The sequence below is a fragment of the Perognathus longimembris genome, chromosome 28, assembly GCF_023159225.1.
Source record: "Perognathus longimembris pacificus isolate PPM17 chromosome 28, ASM2315922v1, whole genome shotgun sequence".
Lineage (NCBI taxonomy): Eukaryota > Metazoa > Chordata > Mammalia > Rodentia > Heteromyidae > Perognathus > Perognathus longimembris.
The window spans coordinates 19,952,199-19,969,343 of record NC_063188.1 but is presented as its reverse complement, the minus strand read 5'-3'; positions in this window follow the sequence as shown (position 1 = coordinate 19,969,343).

Genomic DNA, 17,145 nt, shown 5'->3' with positions numbered 1-17,145 from the left:
CGAGACAAAGTATTGATGTTCCTCTTACATGTAGAAGCCAGATTTAGCTTACAAATTTATAAATAAATATCTCAGATGGTATGCAAGTATATACAAATGTATTAAGTGAAATATGGTAGATTCAAGGAGCTCTCAAATAGTGTAATTCCTTATAAAGCACAAATTAATCTTCAGCAAAATAAAGCACCATGAAGTGATTATTCAAAAGGGTGAGGTCAAAGAGAGAGATAGACAAATGATAGAAGAGGGGTGAATGAAGATAGGAATCCAATACATAATCCACAAAATGATAAGAAGGAGGGAGAGTAGGAAAGGAATAGGTGAGAATATTGAAACATAAAAACTAAAAAAACTGTAAAAACTTCTGATAATAAAAGAAATGTGTAAACTTCATGCACAAACAAATGTAAACTCATTGCCATGGAGTGTAAGAGTGAAACCACATGACTAGAAAATAATAATAGGTTTCCCTTAATAGTTGCTGCCCAGGGAACCAGATTGGAACATAAGAAGTCTTAATTATCTGTTCTCAGATGTCATGATTTTATATGTAGAAAATTCTAAAGATTTTATAATTTAAAATATTAAAATTCATATACGAATTCATCAAAACAGCAGACTATGAATACAGCACTCAGTAATTAGTGTTATTTTTGTACACCACTAATGAGCAATCTAAACATAAAATTAGGAAGCAATTTCATTTTCAAGAGAATCCAAAAGAATAAATACTTAAGAATAAATTTAATAAAGATAGCAAAAGGTTTGTAAATTAAAAATTATAAAAAAGTTGCCCCAAATTAAAATGTAAAGGAAATGATATTTATATTCTTGATTAGCAAGACAACATTGTTAAGCTAGTGCATGAGTCAGTTTTGCAGCACCTCAGTGGGGGTTTATTGTTCTGAAGGCACCAAGTACTCATGAGTTTTAGTTTCTGGCAAATGGGGCACATTATGGAAGAAACTCTTTTCAGAACATGCTATCACAACTCCAGAGACCAGAAAGAGGTAGAAGAAGAGAGAAATATAAAGGGAAAGTGGGAGGGAAGAAGAGGAGAGTAGCAAGGAGGGGAAAATATGGAAAAATAAAGGGAAAGAGAGAGGAAGGGGGAGGGAGAAAAGTTGGGGATTTCCAAATTCCTTTTAAAGGCATTCTCCTAAAGACCTAATGTCTTCTTAAGGAGGCTTTTCTCTGCATGTTTCCACAATTTTGATTTCTGCTATCATTGGGATCAAGCTTTTATTTCCTCAAAAGGAAGAAAATTGGGCTGGGAATGTGGATTGGTGATAAGAGTGCTTGCCTAGCATACATGAAGACCTGGGTTCGATTCTTCAGTACCACATAAACAGAAAAAGCTGGAAGTGGCACTGTGGCTCAAGAGATAGAGTGCTAGCACTGAACCAAATACTCAGGGACAGGGCCTAGGCCCTGAGTTCAAGCACCAGGACTGGCAATAAAAAAAAAAAGGAGAAAAGTCTGATACAGTGTAAATAAAACTTGGAAACACTTTGATAAGTAACAAAATAAGTAACAAGAAGATAAATATTGTGAGATTATACCTGTATAATGCATTTGCAGTAGATTCATGTGGAAAGAAACAAGCCTGTGATGCAGTAGCTGGAGGGAAGAGAGAATCTAGGCATACTATTAACCGAATATGGACGCCGAGTTGTTGAAAAAATAAAATTCTGAAGATGAATCTTAGTGAGAGTTACACAATAATATAGTGTAGTCTATGCCATGGAGTCATACACTTAGAATAGCTAAAATGCTAAATTACATATTATTTATATTTTTAAAAGAAAAAATATTTTAAAGGCTGGGAGTGGTGTTGCATGTGTATAATTCCAGATATATGATCGATAGAGGCAAGAGGACAATGGTTGAGTTGTTCCTGGACAAAAAACCAGTACCATAAATAATAATGTTACTAAGAGCAACTAGACAATACTACAAAATTTCCAAGAAAATATCATTTATAAGCTTTATGATTTTAAGCACTTTACTTGTATGAACTATTTTACCTCTCTAAAATGGTATGTGAAATTAAAATCACATATTCATCTACATACTGTTTTTAAATCAAAAGTAATATCATGAAATTGACCCACATATGCTTGATAATTTCTTTTCCTTCTTGTTATCATTTAGGTCAGTGATATTATTAAGGACTAGAGCATTCTTGATATGTTTATATAAAAAAGTTAATATTCAATCTGAGGACAATGATTCTTCAATCAATACATGCTGCAGATTCTCTCCTTCCTACTGGCAACTGTATTAGAATAACAATGTTATGTTTTTTTAACTAAATGGATATCAGATGTGCTAAAGAAAATCTTCCTACATTGATTCGTGAAATAAATACTAAATTAGAGCTCAAGATTGAAAAAAATATGTCTTTAGTTTTTCTTAAACTACATTTGTGAAAATTAGAAAACCAACTTTTGAAAGAAAATATTAGCTTAAACTTTAAAAATAAAGATAAAAGTTTAATAAAAAAAAAGTACCCTGGATATTGTAGATACGTGTATTGGAACTAAGGAAGGGAAAGGAAATGCCAAAATTGAGATAAAAAGGATAAAAAAAAACAAACCAATGCAACAGCAATACTTACAAAACTATATGGTGTAAACCAACTGTACAACTCATGGAGGGGAGAGGGAAATGGGAAGAGGAGGCGGGGAAAAATGAGGGAGTACTTAACACATTAATGAAATGTACTCACTACCTTACATATGAAACTGTAACCCCTCTGTTCTGTAACCCAATGTCACACATTGATGAGTGAAATTAAATCCCAAGCAATGAAAGTTGTTGGATAAACATGTGTTTACAGAAAATTTTATTTTGTATTCAGTACTAGGGATGGAACTAAGGGCCTTGCATATAATATACACCTGTTGTGCTTCATATCCATATCCTCAGCTTGACAAGAACCTTCCAAAAGTAAGATAAAATCAACATAGTGAGCTATTGTTTTCAGTGTCATTGAATTAAGTTTCCAAATGTTATATTAAGAAAATTTTCATCGCAGCCCAATTTGTCATAGCTAGAATTTGGAACCAATCCAGAGTTTGATTTATAGCATTTTTTTGATGTGTCCTTCTCTCATTTTGGAATGAGTGCCAGATTAGCTACATAAAATGAACCTGGTAGTTTCCTTTACCTTTATTTAATCATGGAAAGCCTTGAAGAGTATTAGGGCTAATTCTTCTTAAATAATGTCTGATAGAATTCATCAGTGAATACCTTAAGCCCTGGGGTTTTCTTTGTTGGGAGACTATTATTGTTTTAATCTCATTGCTTGTTACACATCTGTTTGTTTTATTTCTTGTTTCAATTTTTGTAGGTTAAATGCACCTAGAAATATACCCATTCCACCTTGAATATGAATGCTCACATTATTCCCTAAGTTTCTTGGATTTTACTTGGGGTGAAATTAGAAGTCTTTCAGCTCTTATTAATCTCAGTGCCAAGGCATCAAGATCCTTAATATAAAACTTCAAACTTTAAAACTACTAAAGAACATAGGAGAATCTACAATGTATTAGCACATACAAAAATTTCCTGAACAGAACTATATTAATTTAACAGATAAGAACAATGATACACAACTTGGATTGCATTAAACTCAATAGCTACTGCACAGCATAGGAAGTCGTCATTTGACTGAAGATATAGAGTAAAGCTATAATTAAACTCCACCCAAACTAATACCCCAAATAATAAAAGGACAAAGCGCAGAAGAGATAGTTTTATGAAGCGGTATAGATGGTCGATAATTATATGAGGAAATGTTCAACATCTTTGGATAGAAAGTAAATGCAAAACAAAATAACTTTGGGATGCATCCTGTTGCAGTCAAAATAGCCTGTAAAGAATACAAACAACAAATAATGTGGAGGATACATGTGAAGTACTTATACACTGTTTATGGGAATGTAAACTACTGAAACCACTATGGAAATCACTATGGAACTGTCATAAAAAATAGAAAAGATATATATGTATATGCATATATATTATGTTTGTTATATATGTGTTATAGGGTAGAAATATATATATATACAGATTAAGCAATTTGATATCCATATGTGAAATAACTTTGTGAAAAAAATTTGCATACTTTAGAAAAGGAATAATAGGAATATCAAGAAGGTAATTTCTGAGGTATGAGTACTGAAGGACGGCAGGGATAGTGAATACAACTAAAATACTTTATACACACATGTGAAAAATGGAACAATGAGCTTTCCTTAATTGGTTTGGGAAGAGAGGAAGGGGGATGACAGGTTGAGTTTGACCAAGGCACATCCTATACATGTCTTTTATTTTGTATTATTATCTGTAGAGAAAATTAAGTATGTAACGTGTGAACACTACATCATAAATATTATGTATATTAGTATATTATAGCAATTAGGAAATAAAATGAAATCAAATGGTTTGGTTAAAAGAATGAGAAGAGACGCAGAATAATTCATATTTTTAGACCTGAACCAGGGGGTTTTGATATAGCTAGGTGTAATTAGCACAAAGAAAGACAAAACCTCCTCCACAATGTCTTAAAAAAACATATTCAGCAGAGTTGTAAATATCAGCAGGCAAAATTTAAGTAAATATGAAAGAATTATATGAAAGAATGACAAAAGATACATAGATTATTTGGGGGATATACAGTTCATTATAATAAAAGGAATATGACTCAATCATTCTTTATATCTCATTTTTCTTATCTTAATCTCTCATGTCAAAGCATACTATACGGCTTATATTTCAAATTTGCTTGAAACTGTAACCTCTCTGTACATCAGTTTGATAAAAAAAAAATTTTTAAATTTGCTTACATTGTCCAAATTTAATGTACCACTTTTATTTCCCCATCATAATTAGTAATTCCTAAATAGGTAGCTCATTAACTAGAACCTATAGATGATTTACAGATTTTGCAAAATGGACAAAGTGAACAATGAATATTGCCACACTAACATGATTTTTTCCTTCTCTTCTATGGTACTGATCAATGGCAATTTAGTTGGAGTTCTTTTGGGATTTGACCTTATCATAGTCAATAAGTATATAAATAGACATGCAACTCAGGTTATTTTTACCTTAGGCAACACAAAATAAGAATGATAAATAGTTTGATGATAGAAAGCATTCACAAAACTTTGAAGAAGCCCATATTCAGTATTTTTAAAAAAATTTAACTATTTATACAAATGAGTTTTAACAAGTCAAATTACAAGTACCATACATCTTGATCAATGTCACCCCTTTCATTATTCTCCCTTCTCTCTCATCCATATCCTCAAGTGATGCAGTTCAACTTTTTAGGTAAGGTAGATTGTATGTAATGATGGTGTTTACCCATGTTTCATCTCTCTATTTATCACATTCTGTTTTGAAAGTCATGTATTTAGTTTGGGAGAGGACTGTCCAAACAGAAGACTCTGTTCTTGAGAACTGAGTATCACATTTTTTAGAATTAATAATTGGGAAGTTTGCCTTTTGTGGCTTGTACTGACTAGCATGTAGATTCCAGAGGGCATCATGACACTGGCATCTGAATGGATTATACCTCACTTAAATAAAGTACTCAGTTATGAACAGTCGAATCTAGAAGAGGCATTTGACAAGGAAGGTGACAGGATTTTGAAGGAAACATGTTTATACCACTTGTTATGAGTTAAATTCTGACCCCCTTTTAAAAACAGTACATTGAAGTCTTAAACTCTCATACTTCAATATGACCTTATTTTGACATGGGCCCTTCACACGGATAATCAACCTAAAATAAATTCATTAGTGTAAACATTACTTTAGTATGATTGGTCTCCTTGTGAGAAAGTGAAACAGACTTGCTTTGAAGAACAATAAAAAGGAGCAGAATGACCCAAATTTTGTTTGTACGGTCATAGGCAAGGGATATCTGGGCTAACAGAAACTTAAAAAGGTAAGGAAGGATCTGTGACATAAAGGTTTCAGATGGAGTTGTGAGCTGACACCCTGACTTCAGAGCCTCTGTATCGCAATACACTTCTGCTTTTATAAGTTCCTCAGTTTGTATTACATCATTGAAGCACAGCAAGCTAGCAAACTAGAAATCCACTGAAGAACAGTTGGAGATCTGAAAGAAGATGAGGAAAGTGAACAAAATGGCTGTGATGATTGCTGTTTGTCTTTGTTAAACATTCTCACTGTTGCTTCCCATGTAGAAAATGAAATTTACAACTTCAGATGATAAAAAAGTAGTGGAAGCTATAGCTTGATGCATTGGAGTACAAGAATAATAGAATTTAAGAAGTGATTGCCAGTTTATACAGTGAATTGTTGATTTTATTTCATGTTTAATCCTCACCCTCTTTTCTGTACATACTTTCCATTATTATATGTTCTGTGTATGTGTCACTGATGCATTCATATTTGTGATATATATATATACTACTTTTTCCCTAGAATTAGGTGTACTTACTTATTTTCTACGCTTAGGATATAATCCTAATTACTAATCATAGAATCCTGGCTTTCAGGAACAAGTAAAAACAAGTGATTCTCTGTATGGAGCCAGTAACCATGGGCAACATTAACCATGTTCAGGAGTTCTATGTATGTCGGTACTTACAATTTACGTCTGTTTAGCTGTGGCTGATGGATTTGAAAAAAAAAGTTCCTAATTGAATAAGTAAACCAGGGAAAAATAGGCAGGCAGCCAATCAGCAATACAGTAATATCTATGAAATATTTGTTTATCCTCTGGGAATAGGTGTCGGATTTGTTCGGTTTGACTAGTGACCCACACCCCACTGGTAACTAAGCCATTAATTCCTTCCTAATTAGTACATCCAATCGATTTTTGAGTTATTTGGTAATATATAGTGTCTATTTTCATGGAATAAATGACACAGCCTTATATAATGAGTACAGTTGTTTTTAAGAAAACTCCCAAAGTATATTCAAGTATATGCTATGAAAATAGTTATCTTGAAACATAAATCATCTTACTTAATATTAAAGAGGAAACATATTCTTGGAGATGTTCAGCAAGTGTCAAATGGAAACATATTCTCTACAGAGCCAGTCTAGTGTGTATAACTCACTGCAGAAGACCTGAGAGAGTTAAATTGCCAATTGCATTCCATCAGTGCTTTTTTTGGCCAACAATCTTGGAACAAACGAACTTCTTATAGGAATAATATCTAAAATGGTTGACATGCATTGCAGGGCTGAATCACTGAAACTTAGGCTTAATTTTAATATTTTCACTCAAAATTCATTTTTGCTGAGCTTTATGATAGACTTAACAATTGGAACAACAGAACATGCATATATTTATAAAGGAATAAAATACACACACATATACACATGTGTGCACAAACATGTATGAAAAAAGCTAAACACATTTTGGACAGTTGAGTTAATTTCAATAAAATCGCTATTTTTTTAAATTATGTTGACTTATATAAAAAGTTCTCTTGTAATTGTGTTTAGAGATATATGGTAAAACAATGTTTAGTGGTGAAGATTTATGATGTCTGCTAGGTAATTTTAAGTAGCTTAACAAAAAGGGAATGTGTATGTATGAATTGAAAGAGAAAGGGAAATAATGTAAATATGTGGCAAAATATAAAAGTAACTGAAGCTAAAAATGGTACATAGCTTAAAGTTTAATTTAAACTAGATTTTGCAGTTCAATATTTCTAAATAAAAATAATACAATACTTCCAGAATTAAACAACTTGGTCTTCCAGCACTGCAATTATTTTAGACTACAATTGTTCACCTGCGTTTTATTGTAACCGTTTCCTCACTGGTTCTTATGCTGAGCAGTCAAAGGTGTTAAAATATGCACCCCTCTGTCCTTTTAGTATTTTTAGAATAATATTCTTGGCATAAATTAAATATATATGCATATATATGTTTCTAGCAAATTCATACACTGGCTGAAATCCCTCTAGGTAATGGAGCCTTTAGGACATAATTGATTTGTGATAATAGGAGGCCCCTCATAAATGTAATGCAAAGAAAAGTGAGCTAGAACCTAGTTGTTTTAAGAACCTAGTGGTTGTTGGGTCTTGGGTAGCTTGTGCCTGTGCTTCCATCTACTCAGAAGGCCAACATCTGAGGATTAAGGAACACAGCCATCCTGGTCAGATTTGTCTGGAGACTCTTACTTCTAATCAACCCAAATGATGCTGGACTGGATGTGGAGTCAGCCATGAGGGAAAAAATCCACGGGAATAAATCGCGCTGAGTTCTAGGCCCAGTATCATCATTAAAAGAAACCCAAAGAAAACAAAAAAACAAGAATCTGGCTGTGCTAACAACACTCTCATCTCAAGCTTTCAGAGACATTTCTAGAACTGTGAAAAATAAATTTACAGTGCTCATAGCATTCCAGTCAATGGTACTTTGTTACAACAACCCAAACTGAATGTAATGATGGTTTTTTTTTAATCCTTAAATGTTAGAATGCTAGGATAATTTTTAAACATTTTGGTTTGTTGGTGCTCATACGTGTGTGTGTGTGACACCACATGTGTTTTCAGTAGTAATTATTACATGAAATCGGTGCACATTTTCAATATCTTAAGCTACCCTGTGATTTTTATCCAATTGAAGGAAAGATGGAGAGATAGGAACGAATTAACCCATATATGTCCTGAGTAACATGACATGGGCACTGTCATTATGAATTCCAAATGACCAGGCAACTGGTGAGATTTAACTAATTCTTCTTGAAGATTATAGATTACAAAAGTATAAATGAAGTGAATACAAAATACAAAACTGTATTGTCATTTTAAAATCTTCCAAGCATTCATAAGTATATTTTACTTTTGCTATATCACATCAATTTGCCCCTTACTTAACTTATCAAACTTTCCCCTTAGGTAAAATCCATATGAAGACCTGTGCTCTCACCGCTAATATTTTTTCCATTTATTAATATCTTCAAGTTATTTTATTTTGGAAATGCATTTTTAGCACCAGACAGTTGATAATTATTAGCTATGTAACTGTCTATAAATTGATAACTTTACATTTTGAACTGTTGGTTTAAGATATGTTCTCTGAAGCCAGGTTTTACAGATTATATTCCGGCCCTAACATTTCAGTACCTGTCAGATATCATTTTTTTGACAGCAGTACTTTTCTCATTTCGAAAATGAAATAATTAGATTCACTTACAGGATTTCTTTGAGTATTAAATATTTAGTAAAACAACTAATTAAAGCTCATGAGTTGATAGAAGCTGTGATAAATAATTTATACTTGTTAACATATTTAGTGACATACAAAATGAACAGGATTGATAAAAGCTAGTGTATTTGCTGTGGAGAAGAAAGTAGCATAAAACTAGGTATTTCAGAAAAGTAAGATTCAGTTCATTTTCCAGAGGAAACAGATGATCTTGATTAATAGAGTTCGTTACAGTGAGGTTCTAATATCATAAACCTCTGATTATAGTGTGTTTAGCATCTAAAAAGATCATCTGATTTATTTTCATGGTGTGATCCCATGAAGGGAAATTTAGTAAATGAGTTGCATAAATCTTTTATATTTGCAAAATTCCACGTTGGCAATTTTTTTCTACATTTCAGTTCCATAAAGTCTGAATCATAGCATTACTCTTACTGGTTATAAACCAACTACCATTTCCACTTGGCAGTATCTATCTGGAATAAGTATTTTCCTGAAGTTTGGTCAATTCTCCCTTTGTATATCCCTCTGTATACTTTTTTCAGAAAATTGATGGATAGAATCAAAATTATGGAATATCAAATTCATTATTGCATGATACTTAAAGTAAAACAATTATCCATTTTCTATGCCTCTCATATTAAAATAAGTATGCCTTTCATTTTCTTTTGCTACTACTACTTACACTTTGGCATTTTCAATCTTCATTAGAAAATAAATCAGGTAATGAATAAATGAGCAATAAAAATTGTTGACAGAATTACAAATGTTATATTATTTACCACCAGTTCTCAACAAAAGGTGAAGGAGAAGATTGGAAATTAACTTCTAAATGGATTTTTTAGCTTTATTAATTATTTATTAAAATTTAAAATTTTATTTTTTGTCTTGTGAAATTCCGTATATGTAAATGTACATATACATATATATTCTTTTTAAAAAATTGTTATTATCAAACTGATGTACAGAGAGGTTACAGTTTCATATGGTAGGCATTGGATATATTTCTTGTAGTGTTTGTTACCTCGTCCCTGACTCCCCCCTCCCCCCTACCCCCTACCCCTTTCCCTTTCCCCCCATGAGTTGTTCAGTTCATTTACACCAAAAAGTTTTTCAAGTATTACTTTTGTAGTTGTTTGTCTTTTTTACCCTGTGTCTCTCAATTTTGGTATTCCTTATCAGTTTCCTAGTTCTAATGCCAGTATACATGGTTTCCAATATACTCAGATAAGATACAGAGATAGTGTAAGTACAACCACAGAAAGGGGATACAAGAGGATCATCAACAATAGAAGCTACGGTTTCACATAGCACGTTGAAAGTAGCTACAACAGTGATATAACAATCGTTTCCATAACTGGAGTTCATTTCACTTAGCATCATCTTATGTGTTCATAAGGGCTCATATTGGGCTCTTGTGATCCACTGCTGTGACTTGCCTAAACCTGTACTAATTATTCCCAATAAGGGAGACCATAGAGTCCATGTTTCTTTGGGTCTGGCTCACTTCACTTAGTATAATTTTTTCCAAGTCCTTCCATTTCCTTACAAATGGAGAAATATCGTTCTTTCTGTACATAGTTTTTTGGCCTTTGTAATCTTCTCCTAGGAATATCCTCCTTCACTCTCACTGAGTGAATGTCTAGACACTTGTATAATTTGTCACATCCTGGTGTATTTTTTGTCTTTTTCCATCCAGTGTTTTTACTTGTAGATATATAGGCCAGTCGACACATGAAGATGTTAAACATCTTTGGCCATAAATGAAATTGAAATCAAAACAACATTGAGATTCCACTTCACATTCCAAGTAAACTGGCAATTATCAAAACAAGATAACAATAAAAAATGCTGGCTGAGATGTTGCTAAAAATGAACTCAACTACACTGCTGGGCAGAATGTAAGACTTGCTCAACCGCTCTGGAAAGCAGTATGGAACTTCCTCAAAAGACTACTAAACAGAGAGCTTCCCTCTGACAGAGGAATTCCACTCCTGGGCCTTTATTCAATAGATCACAAATGATGCCACACTAAAACCACAGCACAATCATGTCCAATGCAGCATTATTTACTGTAGACAAGATATGGAATCATCTCAGGTGCCCCTCAGTGAAAGAATGGATCAAGAAATTGTTACAGATGAAAAAAAAAGAAACTCTCTCTCTCTCTCTCTCTCCCTCACACACACACACACACACACACACACACACACACACACACACACACACACAGTGGAATTCTATTCTTCCATAAGAAAGATTGATATCATAACATTCATAAAGAAATGGAAAGACTTGTAAAAAATTATGTTCAGTGAAATAATGAAGACACAAAGAAACATAGGTTGTCTGGTTTTCCTCCTTTGTGGTAAACAGAATGTGCCTCTACCACTACAAGTAAACACACTGGATATTTTTGTTTATTTCCATTTTTCTAGGCCTAAACATCAAATCAGCTTTATTATTGACAAAAGAATATCTAGTATTCTGGGCCCTATGTATTTGCTAGTCAGTCTACATAAAGTTGAAACAAACAAAAGCCAAATGATAAATTCAGCTGATTTTCTATTTAGGCTGTATAATATCCTATTTTCGATTCAAGCAACTTGCCATCAAATCCACCAGATATTTTTATCCTTTCCATACACAGCCTGAGATACTATTTAACTACTTACTACCAGTTAATTGTATCAGAAAATAAGAAATACAAGCCTAAGCCACACCTATTTTAGCAAGAACTCCTGTTAATACCCAAAGCCCTCTTTTATCCCTTTATAAGAGTGTATCAGTAAAGGAGCAATATTTTACCTTGAACAGAAATTATGAGGACATACTGCAGTTACATTAAGCATACGGCTGTATTTAAAGTTCTGATTAAATAAATTGTGCTTAGTTTTGCATGTGCTAAAAATGCCTAGAACACAGTTAGCATACCATTTTGAATGTGTAATTGAAATTTTCTCAATTTTGCACTATGAACTCCAGGCTGAAGTTGTGCTAAAGTACAACTCATGATAGATTTATAATTCAAAAGAACATGAATACTCAGAAATGAAAAACAAACAGCTGTGTACTTGACTGGTTAAGAAAAGAAACACTGCAAACTAACAGCTGTCCTGTAGTCGGGTATGTGGTGAAACTAATCACCCTGACTATAATGAATATATTTCCTTTGGTGTTTATTATGATCATGGCAAATTTCTCTTGTGGATTTATTTATGAAAGTAACAATGAAGACAAAGTATTGGTCCAATGTCCAAAAGATGGTCCAAGGACAATTTCTGGGAATTTTGTGACATCACTATATTTGAAAACGACAATACTAATAAGAAACTTTTAACAAAATAGATCAGGCCTCAATTAGATATGGTGTTGTTCCATCAGACTTTGGAATTAGAAAATTCCACAAGGCTTTATTTCAGGAGCACTTACATGTACTTTGAGTAAAGCATAAAATGTCAATAATGCAGCATGATTTTCTATATAAAAATTTTACTCATGTGATGCTTAAGTGTACCAAACCCATATATTTCCTGTCAATTTTTTTTATTACTATTACTTTTTTGTAGTTTCTTTTTTCTTTATTGTTAAAGTATTATACAGAGGGGTTACAGATTCATATGAAAGGCAGTGAGTACATTTCTTGTTCTACTTGTTACCTCCTCCCTCATTCCCCACTCCCTCCTCCCCCTTCCCCTCTCCCACCAAGAGTTGTGCAGTTGGTTTACACTAAATGGTTTTTAAGTGTTGTTTTTTGAATGGTTTGTCTTTTTGTTCTTTGTCTCTCGATTTTGGTATTCCCTCTCCCTTCCCCAGTTTCTACATATTAAAAATAATAAATGCATCTGTTAAGTGCATCTAAGCATTGTGAAAAATATATGACAATATTTAGATATTGTTGTGGAAATAATGAAAAAATTTAGACTTCTGTTAGTAAAAAGAAATAATGAACCAACTTATCCTCTAATAAGGAATGCAAACTGTTTTCATATAAGGAAAAATCACTGTCAAATCCCTTATCTTTGGCATAAACATTAGAAAACATTTTAAATAAAAAATAAGTAACAAGACACTGTGCATATATTTACAAAATGCACAAAGACAGTTTTTATATCATTTTCAATAAATAGTGTCATGTATAAGACTACAGAGAAATTATGAAACTGGATTGTTGTATAACTTATCTCTGAGAACTATAATAGCATAGTGTAAGTATGTAGTCATTCTGCAATCTGACTTGATAGAGAGCTTTACTATCAACAGTCCAACAATTGTCTCAACTTGCAGTCAAGGCAGCTCCCAATAAATGTAAAGGTTAAAACTATACAGGTTTTGAAACTCATTCTCCAATGTGCTATTTCAGTATGATTTGATATGAAGCCAAGGTATCCACATTGTAAGGTATTCTTCAGCAGTTAACTTCTTTTGATCATGTGACATCTCTATTATTTTCTATGTTTCCTTAGAAGACAACAATATATTTGTGCCTCCTGTAAGTAAGCACTATCTTTACCTGGTATCATTTTATCATGCTTTTCTTTTCCATATACCTCAAAAGATCAATTATAGACAATTTTCCCCCAGGTAACATCTATGAATCCAAATTCTCTGAATGTAAAATTAGGAAATAATAGGTGTACAGTGACCTGACTTCCTGCAAAAACCTTTGTAGTGGCATGGTTTAAAAAAAATCTATCTGAATGAACAAATAACAGGTGCACACTTAAAGAGCTTATTTGTTGAGTCAAAATTCAATTGTCTTTAAAACAAATGATTATTCTGCTATCACATCTATGGTATGTAATGTGATATGCTTGATATTGTGGGATTTAATAAGGCTAAGTAATTGCATGGTTTCAAATTAGGTCAAAAAGTGCTCTTATTAAAAACTTTAAAATATATTATTTCCTAGTAAATTAAATTTACATAAAATTCATTACTCTTAAGCCCTATTTCAATTAAGAATATGTTTCCATAATCCTACTCCTACAAAAAGAGTAAGAAGGATAATCCCTTGATAATTTTATGAAAGTGAAAATTACTTTCTATGATCAAGAAATTACTATCATCAATAGATTGAATAGATGATATTCAGGTGTTAAAATGGAAATAGTAAATAACAAGATGGAAAAATTGAAATGAAAAACAGATATTATAACTCCATTAATAAACAATTACCATAGAGCTATAATTTAAATACATCTTGCTAATTGTGTTTATCTCTTTGTGAAATAGTAAGAAAGCAAATGTATTTTGCCAAAGTACTATTGGCACAGAAGGACATAAACATTAAAAAGGCCACCTTGTCACCCCGGAGTTGCAACTAAGAGAAGCATTTATCACGACCAAAATATTACTATTATTTTGTAAACTAAACATGCTAATTAATAAGTTTTATATTTCCAACAAAATTGGCTAATCTTGAATCCACCATTTATAGTGTGTTTATCACAAAAATTGCAGTCTTGGGAACTGATCTATTAGTTTTATTTAAGGTTGTAACACTACTCTGCTTGAAAATACTACCTTCAATTATTGATCTGGAATTATTTTTCCTTTGAGCAAATAATGAAATGTCTGTAATGAAACTATGCAAAGAGAACGCTACTAATCTCAGAATGAAGAAGTAGATGATAGTCTCTGATTCTACCTGACAGGCCACACATATTCATATCCTTTAATGGAAAATTCCTTATGAAAATTAATAATGAAACATTAAAATCAATAAGTCTGTAAGTTTGTTGAAAAGGGAATAGAAATCTGGACATAAGAATTTTGATAATTTCTAGAAGATAGAAAAATGATGGAAACATATTAATGGAAAATTGTTAAAATGAGAGAGCCACAAACTCAGGTTATGTACAGAATGCTGCATGAGAAGTGACACGCACTGTCATCAAAAGGATGAAATGAAAAACATTTAAAAAGAATATGATGAACAGTCAAAGGAAGTGCTTTCCAAGGTTGCATTATTCTCATCTTAGAGAGGTCACATGATTATTCCATGTGGTACAAGACAAGTACTGTAAATAATTTATATTGTGACATTGATACGTGGAATATTTTGTAGATTTGTTCTTTCTGATTTTTTCAGATTTGTTCTTTCAGATTTCTTTGCTGAGTTTTGCCTGGATCAGTAACCCAATATATGTATATTTATGTGTGTACATATATATATACATGAATTATGTATACATAAGTATGTATACATAATATTGTAAGTGTGAAGAAAATATAAAATATGAAAAATTAAAAATACAAGCATAAAAAGAAAGCACAACATAAACTTGCATGAACCAATGAGATTACTTAAAAGAAAATAAGTTTTAAAAACTGGTCATATTAATATTCTTGGGAAAGTAAAATAATCTGATAATCATTATGTTCAAATTTTACGGGTCATGTGTCAGTTAAAATAGCATAGTAAAGTAAGTATTAATAATGAAGTTCAGTGATATTCATAAAACACTGTAATCATATTACAGTTGGGCTGGGAAGTGATTACCTACTATGAAAAACAAATAGGAGACAACCAGAGCTTAAAAAGAAAAACATTGTTAGAAAATTCTATTGGGAAGGAGGTATGGTGGGAGGAAAAATGAAGGCAAATGTAACAATTTTGATAAGAAATATGCTCACTACCATACTATGTAACTGTAACCCCTCTGTACATCACCTGCAAATAAAAATTAAAATAACAAAAGAAAAAAAGAAAAATTGTATTTTATAGAAAATGGAATTAGAAAAGATTCTTTAGGCAATTTTCCTCCTTGAGTTATTATAAGATGTTATTCTCACTTTACTGTCTATTACATAAATTAAACAGTGAAAGGATGCCTCGTATATTCACAGTGCTGGAGAATTATCACTACGATTCTAATCCAGAATATTTTATTGCCCTGGAATGCAATTCCCTACCCTCAATTAGCTCATTCCCATAGCTACAACCTGGATCCATCCCCTTGCAGTCAACTAAATATTTATTAGTCCTTGTTTATTCAATATATTTCATAAAAATTCTGGCTCAAGTCACTGAGAATAAAATTCGTTACTCAGCCATTTTGTAACTGGTAAGAGTACATCCTTATTTATGTATAAATAATATTCCATTGCATGAAATAGTATACTATTATTATTTTTTTAAATTTTTATTATCAAACTGATGTACAGAGAGGTTACAGTTTCATACGTTAGGCATTGGATACATTTCTTGTACTGTTTGTTACCTTGTCCCTCATGCCCCCCTCCCTCCCCCCCTTTCCCTCCCCCCCAGGTGTTCAGTTCACTTACACCAAACAGTTTTGCAAGTATTGCTTTTGTAGTTGTTTCTCTTTTTTTTACCCTGTGTCTCTCAAATTTGGTATTCCTTTGAATTTCCTACTTCCAATACCAGTAAACACGGTTTCCAATATACTCAGATAAGATTACAGAGATAGTGTAGGTACAACCACAGGAAGGTGATACAAGAACATCATCAATAATAGAAACTACACATACACATAGGATGTTGAAAGTAGTTACAACTGTGATATAACAATTGTTTCCATAACATGGAGTTCATTTCACTTAGCATCATCTTATGTGTTCATAAGGGTATAGCTATTGGGCCTTGTGATGCTCTGCTATGGCTTGCCTAAACCTGTACTAATTATTCCCAATAAGGGAGGCCATAGAGTCCATGTTTCTTTGGGTCTGGCTCACTTCACTTAGTATAACTTTTTCCAAGTCCTTCCATACTATTATTTACTGAAATATTCTTTCTTTTTACTTCTGGGTTATGACTGATATTGTCCCAATGAACATTTCTGTACATTTAAAATGGATATATTTACGTTATTTTGTGCAAATACTTAATAATAAAAATACCTCCTTCATGTAGTAATTTATAAAAAAAATGTCGAGAAATTTCCAAAATTGCACTGGGTGAACCATTTT